The following is a 14,124-nucleotide window of genomic DNA, read 5'->3' on the forward strand; positions in this document are numbered from 1 at the left end:
AACCAAGGTTAGGGTGATTCCGCCATCCTTGGTTGTAAGTGCCCGTTGGAGGACCCGACGGCCTAGGTCTATTGTCAATGTAGTTTACCGACTCTTGTTGATCGTCCGTTTCTTTCATACAACTCCAATTTTCATGTGGCCCACCACACCCTTCACAAGCCATAACCGAGACCGTTTTTGTCATTTCCAATTTTTTTATTTTTGAAGAAAGGGCCTCGATTTGGGCTTGTAAAGAAGTGTTTTCATCAACCTTATGGGCGCCCGGGGCAATAGACTTATTGCCTCGGGGAGTGTGCCACTGAAAATTGGTTTGAGCAATTTCCTCAATTTGGTTATATATTTCATGCGGACGGCGATTACCTAAAAGTCCCCCGGAGCTAGAGTCAAGTGTCTGCCTTGTGTGTGGCAACAACCCATTATAGAAAGTGGATACTTGTTGCCATATCGCAAGGCCGTGATGTGGACACTTTCGCAATAGCTCCTTGAACCTTTCCCAAGTTTCATATAAGGATTCCCTGTCCTCTTGTGAATATGTATTAATTTCAGTCATTAATTTAGCCGTTTTAGCGGGAGGGAAATACTTATATAGAAATTTTTGGGCTAGTTCATCCCAGGTGTTTACCGATCCAGCTGGGAGGGCGTTAAGCCAAGCTTTTGCTTGGTCTTTTAGCGATAAAGGAAACATTCGAAGGCGGATGGCATCATTTGATGCTCCATTGATCCGAAAGGTATCACATATTTCTAAGAAATTAGTAATATGTAGATGGGGATCCTCGTCCACAAGCCCATGGAAGGTTGCGGAGTTTTGGAGCATTTGTATCAAATGCGGCCGAAGTTCGAAGTTATTGGCTTCAACATTCGGTGCATTGATAGCGGCGCCGAGGTTACCTACGGTAGGTCGTAGATAATCCATGAGAGTACGTTGGTCCGCCATTGGAAGTGGATTTCCCGAAACCTTCTCTTGGTTTTTGGCTTTTAGTCTTTTTCTGAGAAAGCGTTCGGGTTCTTCTAGAGGTTCTTTTATGTCCTTATTAGAACTGGAGCTCATACACTACGTAGGGGTGGCGTCAGGTTCCGAGTCCTGCAATAAAAACATAAAAGAATGCAGGTCAGAAGGTTCACCACGGCCCCGTGCTCAGTGAACACGGCCCGTGGTCGGAGTTACAGTGATTGTTTTCCAGATCCCAGTTACTGGAGAGTTGGACACGGCCCCGTGTTGCACCGACACGGTCCCGTGGTCAGCCTTCTGTAACTTGGAAAACTAAAAACTGCCAGTAACAACGCTGGACACGGCCCGTGTCCGACCAGGCACGGCCCGTGCTGAGCTCTGCAAAAGCTGAAAAACTAAGAAAGTCCTAAAAAATTTAAAAAGAAAAATAAAAATATGATTAGGCCGTTGATTCCTAACTTTCTTAAAATCCTTGTGTCCCGGGCAACGGCGCCAAAAACTTGATGTGCGTTAGGTGTAGTGTAGTATAATTTAGATGTATATTTAAGCCCTTTTTACACTTTTAGCCAAGTTTTAAATTTATAAAACACGATATTTACTAACACTAAACACACATATGGGCAAGTGCACCCATCGTGGACGTAGTATAGTGTTGGTAAGATACCGAGGTCGTCCAAGGACACAAGAGCTTTTAGTACCGGTTTATCCTCAACGTCTAACCAAATCAAAATGTTAGAAAAGATTTTTAAACTAAGAAAATAAAAACTAACTAAATGCTGAAAATAAAAAGAAAAACAGATAGACAAGATGAATCACTTGGATCCGACCCGTGTATTATATAACCTTTGATTATTTTCGCACTTTTGCACTTGTTTAAGAGATTATCTTAGTTATTGTAGTAGGCCCCTCTTTTGAAAGCGACGTTACCCTCAACCCAGTAGTTTGAGTCAGCAATGATACAATCCTAAAGGGTCGGATTATTGAAAGATAATGAATTAAGTTATTAATGCAAATTATGGTAGGCCCCTCTTTTGGAGGTGACATTACCCTCGACTAAGTAGTCTGAGTCAGCAGGGATACAGTCTTAAATAGCCGGGTTATAGTATTAGAAGTAGTTAACTTATGAGGGGGTCAAAGAGTTTGGATCCCCGCCATCCAATACCTATGGGTATTGAAGGAGATCCTACTAAAATTGACCCAGGTCCCTTGCAGGACCTCTAAACACTGAACAAGGGCAAGACCCTTACCAAACCGTTCCCTTAACCCCCGACCAGGTAGCCAACATACCTCCATATAGATCGTGGAGATATGAATGGTGAAAATCTTTTATTTTATATAGACAGTAAAATAATGCCAAGACACCACGGACAAACGATAAGGAAGAATCACCTTCAACATAAGCAACTAGTTATTAAAGTCATTAATACAAAACCAAATAAAAAGTGCAAAAGATTGAAAATAAAAAGTATTATACTAAACACTTGTCTTCACCAAGTGATGTAAGAGACTTAGACAAACATGGCCTTGATTGTCAAGAACTCTTACGATCAATCTTGGATCCCGAGACGACTCACACACTCTATGATGGACAATGGATGATGGTGGTGGATGATGGTGTTATGGTGGTGGTGGGTGGTGGATGAAGTGTGAGAGAGGTGGTGTGCCAAGGGATCAGTTGCAATGAAACCAAGCACTCCTATTTATAGGCTGAACAGAAGGCTGGGCACGGCCCCGTGTCCGCTGGGCACGGCCCCGTGCCTGTCTGACACTCTCTCTCTCTTCATTAATTGTAATTCGCAATTACAATTAATGCGCCTGCTGTACTTTCGCCACGCCCCCGTGTTCACTGGGCACGGCCCCGTGGTGGGCAATAGAAGCTTCTACTGGTTTGTCTTTTCTGCTGCTTCTTGGGCACGGCCCCGTGCTGGCTGAGCACGGGGCGTGTTCAGTCTTCTGTCTTCTCTATTTTGCTTGGGAAGATGCTGTTGAGGGGTCGGGCAATCCACTTATGTTCCTTTTCTTGTATTTATGTTAGATTTAGCTGTCTTTTTGCTTCTTTTGTGAATTTGAGCTCATTTAATCCTGAAAATACAAAAAGAAGACAAAAACACTCTTTTTCCAACATTAGTACTTAAAAAGGATTAGTTTTATGTCTCATTTGATGCAATTTATATGTTGCATTTTACACACATCAAGGACTATAACTGTAATTTTAGAAAGTTAGGGATTAAAGGTGAAAAAGAGGCAAAACACAGAAATTTCACTCAAATTGTTTTATCCACAACCTTTTCCCATTACTAATTTTCATTGTTTTCATTTATTTATTATATAAATAGACATCTATTTATTTATTGTATTTTAAGGAAAAACAAAGTTATGCATTAAAGTTTCTAGAGTTTATACATAATTAGCAAACTATTTCTTTAACGGCCAACTAAATCACCAGATAAGTATTCTGAGATGTCTTTAATCGAGCAAATGCATCTCCTCCTCCATAACGTCCAGAGTTGAATGTATACCCGAGCCAACAATTCCCGGGAAAACCCGCCCGCTCGAAGGCTCACTGCGGTAAAACCCGGTTCGGCTCGGTTTCGAACTGACGACCTCCAGAGATGCCTAATTCTAAACTCCATTGTCACAACCAATGTCCTTCAAAGTGATGTTAGTGGAAGTTGAACTTGGGATCTTAAGGAAAGAAATTAAGTGACTAACCACTAGACCAACTTGTTAGGACTAATTAGTAAACTATTATGGACGGGTTTAGTGATATGATGTTTCATCCTTATAAAAGTTTCGATTTTTCAATTTTAAGAAGTGTTTATGTGTAAAAACTGATGTTAAAAAAAGCTAACCATCATGGAGTATATTTTTAGCTCAAAATATCTATTTAATGCTACTCAAAACAAAACAAAGAAAAATACTTTCGATTCTCTTAAACAATAAGCTAACCTTTTTTTTATAATTATACTTGACATTTAATCGAATCATCAAACATTAAAATTAGTTTTTAACTAGTATTAACTACCCCCGCGTTGCGGCGGGGGCGAACACTAATGACACAATACTGTCAGCGATCACCAACACTGAAGTTGCGGTGTTAATGCGAAGAAATTAGACCGAAACGTAAAATATAGAATAAAATAACTAAGTTGATCTAGGACTTGCGCGTTACGATGAATCCGCGTTTATTTTTTCCCGTTTGACAGGTTCATCGTAATCTATATCTATATATAATATATATCATTACCACTATACAAATTACAAACCATAATGCATACATTACAACAACCATTGCATCAATATGTTGCAAATTATGTTTATATAAGATTTTGGCTAAATTAATTAGATTATTATAAAAAATAATAATTTACAAATAAAACAACACAACTTTGAATGGATCAAACCGACTGAATATAGTAAGATAATGAAACCATTATTTGATTAGGGTACAACCACTTAAGCACAATTTACAACCATACATGCATACAAAACAAATTGGATTTGGTAAGGTAATGAAACCATTATTATTTGATTAAGGTACAACCACCTAAGCACAACTTACAACCTATATTTGATTAAAATACAACCATTTAAGCACAACTTACAACAAAAGATGCACACAAATGTTTCAAATTAATAGTATATAAATAGTTTAACTTTAATTTGTAATTTAAAATTAGCGAAAAAATAAAATTATAAAAAAGTATTAACTAAAAAAACTTGGATTCTTTTACGGTTAGTGTATCAACGCTTAAGTGGGTTGAAAAGGGCACAACGCGATAAGTTGATAGGAGCATCTCCCTTTGCTACTTTACATATAATATAAGCAAATAATGCCTAAATTGTGATTTGCTTATATTTGCATGATAAGTCCTCCTCTTTCTTACTTTTACAATCGTACACGTATCCTATGTTCACACAAATCTCTCTTTTAAGCTTTAACGGTTTCTAGGTTCGGTTCAACTGGGTTTAACAAAAAAAAAAAAAAAAAAAAAAAAAAAAAAAAACTAGGTTGAGTCACTAACTACGCTTTTTGATACGACAAACCAAACCTACCGGGCTGGTTGGTCAACAAGACCGGCCAAAATGATTCGATTTTAACGGTTTGAACTACTTTTCTTATGCTTTTAAATCATTAGTTTATATTAGAGATTTAAAATTGATAAACAATACATATATAAAATGATAAAGATTGAACGGTCGGTTAAACTTACAAGGACAATTCCAAGTTTAATATCGCTAGTCGAATTGTTAAACATCTAAATCGAACCGTTAGACCATCAAATCAGTTGAAAATGTTGATTTACTTGATTTAGGTAGTATCATCGAGTTAATTGTTTCTCATCAATTTATTCTTTGTTTGTTTTCTAATATTACTACATATAAATTCACTTTAGGGTAGTATAATAACATGGAATATTATTATTTGATTATTAGATGATACTTTTAATTATATAACAAATAATAGTTGACGTAACATTTTACTGAAACATTAGTATTTTTATGTCAACTTAGAATAATACAATTCATATAATTACAATTTTCACCTAACATGACAACTTTATAGATACCAAACAACTAGGACATGATAGATAAGGACACACCATTGCACATCGTTGTCATATAATGTATATTAGGATAGTGTTAAGCTTAAAACATGCTGAAATTTGTTTAATTAGTTTCTTAATGCCACTAGTTAAATTAATATTATTGGATGTTTACTTATAATTGGTTTCTTAATGCCACTAGTTAAATTAATATCATTGGATGTTTACTTATAATTGAAAACATATACATAATCCTTTGTATTTGTAATATATAAAGGAATATAACTTATGAAACATGGTATAAATAACGATGGTTAAGAATGGCAACCAAACTCAAGTCTGAGAGGTAAATCCAAAATATTACGATGCGTATTCGGATATGAGATCCGATATGAGATTAATATTACAAATTTCTACAAGTATTGGACGAGAATGGTATTAGGTGATACTTAGTTTGAAGAAACACGAAACTAATTTTAGGGTAATTAGTATGGTTTATGTTTCTACCATAAGGGTTAATCTTCTTATAACTTTCTGAGCTCCTTAATGATCCGATAATTCTGCAAAACAGAACACCATTAGCTCGTTATGAGGGGAATATGGGGGTTTCCCTCTTAACCAGACTCCGGCGTGAGAATAAGTAACTGTTTTGAGGAGATAATTGTGTGGAAAGAGTGAGAGTAGAGAGAATAGAATGGTTTAACCTGTGAATGAAGGGTCCTATTTATAGCCGGGGAGATGTAAGAGGAGATGGGCTGATGGGCCTTGGGCCGGAAGGCGACAACTTAGAGGATATGCTCTTTGTCTCACTGGTGTCGACCGTTAGTGGCTTCTAGAAATTCTCCGGTGCTGGAGCACCATGATTGGAGCCACGTGTCACTGTTGTCGGCCTTGTTGTCCCTCTGCCATCAGCAGGTAAGTGGAGATCGTGGGACCGGAGTCGCCGCCCCCTGATTGGTGCCACGTAGGCGTCCTTAAGTACTCTCTGTCTCCTGCACGTCAGACGATTGTGGAGCACGATTGAGCAGAGCCTGGAGGACGCGGATTGACCCTTTTCTTCTGCCACTTGTACCTTGTGTACTTTCTGAAGTGGCCCTGCGCCATAGCCCTGCGCAACCCTTGCTGAACGCGTAACTAGCCCGCGCAGGGTATGAGTGGTTGAAGACTCTTATTCAGAATGCTAAGTATAAAATTGATGTTCTTATCTTGCTCAGACCTCGCGCGAGGTTAATCCTTGTTGAAGTAACCCGCGCGAGCCTGGGATTGAACATCTTGCTGAGTAAGGAGTATGGTCTCGCGCGCGACCTGTAGGAAGGTTCGCGCGGCTTTTTGGGACCATACCCCTTCACAGTTTGATTACCAAAACGTACATACGTGTTTACCTGAACCATACCTGAAATGTATATGAAAATCCCAACGGGTAAGTTCATACCCAATACCCAACATGTATGAGATCAGGTATAAGACACATTTTACAATCAGGTATGTGTTTTGATTCCAAATACTCGTTCTAAACATGTTCCATCGACATCCCTAACAACGACATGTTAGAATTTTGAATATAATGTCTAAGGCTTGTTACACACTAAGACACCTTATCTTTACAATAATATGATAATTTGTAGCGTGGTTAAAAAGAACTATTCACACATTTGAACCGATGACTTGTATAAAAACCAACCCAACTAAAAGAATCTAAAATCAAACGCCTTGTTTGAACCAAAACCGAATTCGGTCTTAGTTTAAGAAATGGTAGAATATGTGATGTACTTTTTATAACAAAGACTTATATTTGAACTTCTTGAAAATGTCATAAGATCATGTTTTAAGTATAGGTCATTATTCATTTCAATTATTTTATAACAAAGACTCATGTTTGAACTTCTTGAGAATGTCATCATATCATGTTTTAAGTATATGTCATTATTCATTTCAATTAAATATTAAATATTGAATATTGAATATTGAATATCATAGTGAGCAAGAAAAAGAAGATTATATTATATGTACGGTTGATGGTGTACTTAGAAAGAGTTATGTGGTCCCTTTACAACTGGATTCCACCTCATATGAAGATCCACTTTGTTATTCAATCACTCTCCACTACATATAATAATTATTTTATATTCTAGAATCTTCTATTATTGTTCGAATTTAGTTAAGATAAATATTTAAAACCCACCATAAACCGTAAGGGGTAGCATAAGTTTATGTGACGATCCGTCTCAAGTATAGATTAAAACTTACGAATTTCAGGAAAATGATATTGGTGTTCAAAAAATGAAAAAAAAAATCTAAAAAGAGACTGCCTTGATGAACGATGTGAAAATAATATTAACTTCGTGTTCATTTGCTTGTCGAATATGCATAGAGTTAATAAATGGTTACGGGTTCAGCCGACGTATGCGTTTGAGGTGCAAGATTTATGCTCATTACATAAGCATTTAAAATTGGGTATGCGCAAAGACAAGGTGACTCATGGGATAATTTTTACTGCTTGTTGATGTATTTGGAAGGAGAGAAATGAAATTGTTTCGTTAAAGTTTTTGAAGAGATTCAAACTTTAGCGTACCTGTGGATTAAAAATAAATAATCGTTTAACAACCTTTCTTGGAAAGATTGGTGTATGTCTGAATTGTAACTTGGAGTTGTTTGCGTTTTTCTAGTCTCTTGCTAATTGTTTTAATAAAAGTCACTGTTACATAATAATAATAATAATAATAATAATAATAATAATAATAATAATAATAATAATAGTAGTAATAATGATAATAATAATAATGATAATAATAACAATAAAATTTGTTTGTTTGAATAGTGTGAACTTTCTTGAAATTCCCTTAGCTTTGTATGTAGATATCTAGATCAATAGGTGCTTGTCCGATTCAAATATAGTTTACAAAACATATAGACTGTAATTTCTAAAGCTATCCAATAATTGTTCTCTAATACAAAGTGTAATTGCTCCTTATTTATCATGTTTTTCATTATAAATGATGTGAATAGTTGAAAACATTGAGTTAGGCTGACTTAGTTGAATTGTTAAGTGTTGTATAGAATTCGTTATACAAGAGTTCCGAATTTATGATTCATGAATATTGGTTCGAACTCTTTTGGTTGTTACAAGAGTTCCGGATTTATAATTCATGGATATTGGTTTCAACCAGCCCACTACGTATTACCCGAACAATTGGGCTTCACTCCCTTGGGCCACATACTACAATGGGCCATACCCATCGAACTGGCAGCCCTTCATGGCGAATCCGCCTTGCCCATACCAGTCTACTCCGCGGCCCACCTCGAGTACTTTTGGTCCTGGTATTCTTGGACCATGGCCCAATCAGACATATGCTACTGGTTATACTCTTGGACATAATTATATAATATAATGATTAAACCTGCATTGAAATGAAAATATCACGGTTAAGAAAATATTTGTAAGTAACATCCCATTTTAGGTTTATTATATAAGATGACTAGGTTATCACCCGCGAATACTCACGGTTCGAAAATTTAATTGCATTAATCAAATTATGTCGTTAAATAAAATAAAAACACATGTTTTCAAACGTTCTTGATGAACACATTTGAGAGAGATAGTATTAACGAATTTGTGAGTTCTTGATATTATTGAAAATTTTATGTGTTCGGATATTTAAATTTATTAAAACTATATATATACATATATATAGGGAGCGGTTAACATACTTCACGGCTTATCCTACTTCACGTACGCGACAATGGTAACCATCAGATCAGGGCTATAATCACGCATGGAGCAGTTAATCACGCATGGGAGCAGTTAATCACGCATGGGAGCAAAAATCACGCACGTTCAATTGAACAAAATGTAATCATGCTAGTTATCTCCCTATTATCACGCAAGTTGTGTCCGTGTCGCGTACGTTAACGTACGTTAAGGCGTTTTGTACATTACCGAATAATGTGCGACGACTTAGATAAATATCACCGCAAAATATAATATGAAGTTGAAATATGGTGTTTACCAATATCGAATCGTACCGTACCTGGTATTTTCGTTACCAGTACCTATTATTTTGGATTTTTGACATCGGTATATTTGGTAACGGTTGGTACCGAGCTCATCCCTAGTCTTATACAATTATTGAAGGTACGTACAACTTGATAAGATACATTATAAAGAACATGAAGTCATAAACAAAGCCATGATAAGAGAATCAACAATTGTATGCCACTTCACTCTATACCATCTGTCAATGCGTGAGGAAATTTTAATAGTTAATAACATTAAAATTTTAATAAAATGCATATGAAATCAAAACTTGTATTTAGTTAAAAGTAATTTTCTTTGCGCTTAGAAAAATTAAAATATTTAAATATCAAAACTTACATTCATGGTGCCTTTAATATATCTTAGCACTCTTTACATCATTTCATGGCAGCCATATGTTGTTTAGTAGGATTTTCCATACATCTACTTAATAGGGTAATAACAAACATGAGATCAGGTGTCATAGCTGCAAGATACATCATGCATCATACCATTTCTTCCAAAACCAACAGCCAAAATAACACATCCCATAAGCCAAACAATACGATAAAGCTATAATAGGCCATCTAAACAACAATATCCTCCCATCTTTGACATAGTGTTGCAACACTTGTTTAACCATTTGACCTTTATTGTAATAACCGGTTTCAAACTGTCCAACCCAATCTTGAGCCAAAACCACCAGACCCAAAACGACTACCAGTCATAAGAATCCCTTATATCCACCCAACTAATTATTAAGAACCAGATATCATACCAAACCAATGGTAGTACGTCACACCCCAACCGATGGCGGAAACATCGGGGCGTGACACTGAGCGAAACAGATTGTCCAGAAGTTTCCATAACAACTATATATTTACCAGATATTTAAAGCAACATGTCCCATACCATGTCATAAATGATAATACAATTATTACAGAAAGATCTAGTCAAATTGTTCTATTCCGACAACTCAGATTTTTATTACAGACAATTGTTTATTGGTTTCTAGACCTTCCCTAGCCTTGATTTCATCACCGTGCAAATAAGCATCCTAGCAACTTAAACACCTGTCACATACGTTAAAGTAAAAGTCAATACACATAGTGTAAAGGCGAGCATACAAGTTTGATAATAGCGTATAGAGTTCGAAAGCGTTACGCATAACCAGCACGTACACTGAGTGAAATAAGGCATGTTAGTTATCGACATGAACCTATCGATACCAATGACTGCGGGTTGACTGCCCAAGGCAGTTCGTGATACATACTCACCACTGTGAGCCATGTAGGTAATTGTCCTTAACAACCCCCGAGAGAACAGGTGCTGAGTCCAAACTAATAGTACTACCGTTGCTAAGGCCGGTAGACAACATTCCATGTGAAAACATAACAAACAAGCATTCATTTAGTCACGTATACATGCGATAGCGGTTAGCGTTTAAAGTATTGCGTAGTGTGTTCGATGTGATTTTGTATAAGTCACGTATGTAACACCCAAAAGTGCGTAAAGCAAAAAGGGATCGAGTATACTCACAGTGATTGATGGATTGAAGGGAGCGCTAGAGAGTAGGGTTAGCCTGAACAGTTCGATAGCATAACGATAAGTGACGCGCAAAACGATGCAAAGTACAAGTGAGTCGGACAGCGGTTCGATCGGATGGTAATCTGATCGGTCAGCCAGTCGTGCGAGTGGTAGTCCGCTCGGACGGTCGTCCGGTCGGTTGGCCATTCGAGTGGATTGTTTCTTCCTTTAGGAAAGATGTGTTTGTGTATGATGGCTTGACTTTTGAAGTTTTTGTTGTAGCATTTTGAAAATAGTGAAGTATCTCTACCTATCAGGTCGGTCGATCGAACGGTCGTTCGATCGGACAACAACCCGATTGGTTGGGCAATTCAGTGAGAACAAGTTCGCAGCAGGTTGTCACACGATCGGACGGTCGTTCGATCGGGTGGTATCCTTTGTGCATTGAACATGTCAAAAATTGTTCATGTGTTGAAGTTTCGAAACATCACATAGTCGGATGGTCGGTCGATCGAGTGGTAGCTCGATCGGACGGCAATCCGTTCGGTGTTCCAAAACCCTTGAGAGTTGATTTGAAAATTAAGGTGGGACCAAGGTGCAAGTCGTTCGGCTGACCGGTCGTTCGGACGGTAGTCCGTTCGGACGGTAGTCCGTTCGGGTCGACCTGTTCGTCTTACACTTGGTTGTTTTGATTGTTTGTCGTTTTATCGAGATGATGTGATATCGTACCGAACAACAGAAACCTCGTCAATACTTGGTACTCCCGATCGGACAGGAACCACCCAAATCCGGTCAGTTAACTGTTCGTGACGGTGTTCCATGTTTAACCCGAAATCGGTAGTCTCATGGATAGAATACAGATCTTGAACGAACGCAACCACAAGAATGAGTAGTAAGTCGGCACAAGCCCTGATTCTACCGGTTTTGAGTGCATTGAGTGTAAAAAAGTTGAAAGAAAGTTGGAAAACCATCTTTCAATCCTTTTTGTAGTGAATATGTTTAGATCTATGAAAGATCCATGTTTGTTTATGTGGAAATCGGTTAGATCTAAGTTTTTTTTGGTGGATTGAGGCCAAAACATGAAGTTCTTCAAGAACACATGATGACGTCATCCTAGAACACCTTGAATCTTGATGATTTCACGGTTAAAAGTTAAGATTCAAAAGATAGAAAGGTGTAGGAGTGCGTGTAGATCAAGGAAGTACAAGATTTAGGACGAGATCTTACCAGAATTGCGAGAAATCAGAGAAAAAGCAAGGTGAAAGCGCTGGTCGGACGTCAGTTACCAAAAGTAGAAAGTATGAAAGTGACAGTGGGTATTTATAGGGTTACCCAAAGAGGAAAGAGTTGGTCGTTCGGTTAGGCAGCCCGATCGAACAGCATGTCCGATCGGACGACAGTTCGATTGAACGGCTGGTCGATCGGCTGGTCGTCTGATCGATCAGTCGCTTGATTTGAGTGTTCATTGCGACGAGTTTTGTCGTTTCAATTTCGATTACGGGCATTGCGATACGAGAGAGTTTCTTAGTCAAATTACTTTTAATCCCAACTACTCATATCTTGCACTATCTCTTCTCCACCAATTATTATACCGTTTCGATTGCGATTGAGTTCGATTGCATTTCGATTGATTACCACACATAACATAAATTAAACATGCACAAGTAACACGTAAAGCACACACACGTATAACAATAACCAAAATGCGTAATTCGAGTTGCGAGTGCGATTGCGACAGCGATAATGCGATAACATATGCGATAAATAGCGATTACTATGCGATTATTAATAGATACTCCACATAATACAACTAAAGCGAAAATAAAATAGGCTAATCTATGAGTCAAAGAAGTTAAAACAGGAATTGAGCAAGAAGAGACAGATCGTAATTAGCAATCTTTTCTTCCTTTAACTTCAATCTTGACTTTGACTTTGACTTTGACTTTCGAAACACGGGGTGTTACAGCCTCCCCTAGTTGAGGGAATTTCGTCCTGAAAATAGGCCGAAGCCATAACAAACAACTGCGGGGACTTCGCCCTCATGTCGCTTTCGAGTTCCCAAGTGAACTCTGCGCCTCGTTTGCCTTTCCATCGGACTTTCACAATAGGAATGCGCGAGCGTTTGAGCTGCTTGGTTTGGCGATCCATGATTTCGACAGGCATCTCCACGAAGTGTAGTGTTTCGTTTATTTGGAGGTCATCGAGAGGTAAAATTAAATCATGCTCAGCCAGGCACTTTCAGAGGTTTGACACATGGAAAGTCGGGTGGACATTACTAAGCTCCTCCGGTAGTTCGAGTCTGTAGGCAACTTTTCCGATCCTTTCCAGAATCTTAAAAGGTCCAACATATCGAGGCGCTAGTTTCCCTTTCTTGCCGAATCTGACCACACCCTTCCAAGGTGATACCTTTAGGAGTACGTAGTCACCAACGTCAAATTCAAGGGGCTTGCGTCGTCTATCGGTGTAACTTTTCTGTCGACTTTGAGCTTTCAACAAGTTGTCTCGAATCTGGAGGACTTTGTCAGTCGTTTCTTGCAATAGCTTGGGACCGGTTAATTGCGAGTGACCGATCTCGTGCTATACAATAGGCGATCGACATCTTCTTCCATATAAAGCCCCGAATGGTGCCATTTGAATGCTGGAATGATAACTGTTGTTATACAAGAATTCGACTAACGGCAGGTATGTGTCCCAATTACCACCAAAATCTATGACACACGAACGGAGCATGTCTTCAAGAGTACGGATCGTTCTTTCAGTCCGACCGTCGGTTTGAGGATGGAATGCGGTACTCAGATTAAGTGTTGTACCAAGAGCCGCTTGAAACGTTTCCCACAGTCACGAGGTAAACCGAGCGTCACGGTCAGAGATGATGTCGCGAGGCGTCCCATGATTACAAATGATTTCGTTGGTGTAGATTCGGGCTAATCGTTCTACCTTGCAGTCTTCCCGTATTGGCAAAAAGTGAGCAGATTTGGTCAAACAGTCAACGACAACCCAAATGTTGTCGTGACCTGACGACGTATACGGAAGCTTTGTTATGAAGTCCATGGCTATACTTTCCCACTTCCACATAGGGATCGGCGGTT

General features: G+C 38.3%; 1 non-coding gene across 1 annotated transcript; it reads left to right on the plus strand.

Annotated features, from left to right (window-relative positions):
* Positions 1 to 449: 449 nt before the first annotated feature.
* On the plus strand, positions 450 to 556 carry LOC118488681. The gene has a single exon (XR_004885225.1). It is a non-coding gene; the product is annotated as a small nucleolar RNA R71 (small nucleolar RNA).
* Positions 557 to 14,124: the final 13,568 nt, after the last annotated feature.

The sequence above is a fragment of the Helianthus annuus genome, chromosome 16, assembly GCF_002127325.2.
Source record: "Helianthus annuus cultivar XRQ/B chromosome 16, HanXRQr2.0-SUNRISE, whole genome shotgun sequence".
In the NCBI taxonomy this organism is placed as follows: Eukaryota; Viridiplantae; Streptophyta; class Magnoliopsida; order Asterales; family Asteraceae; genus Helianthus; species Helianthus annuus.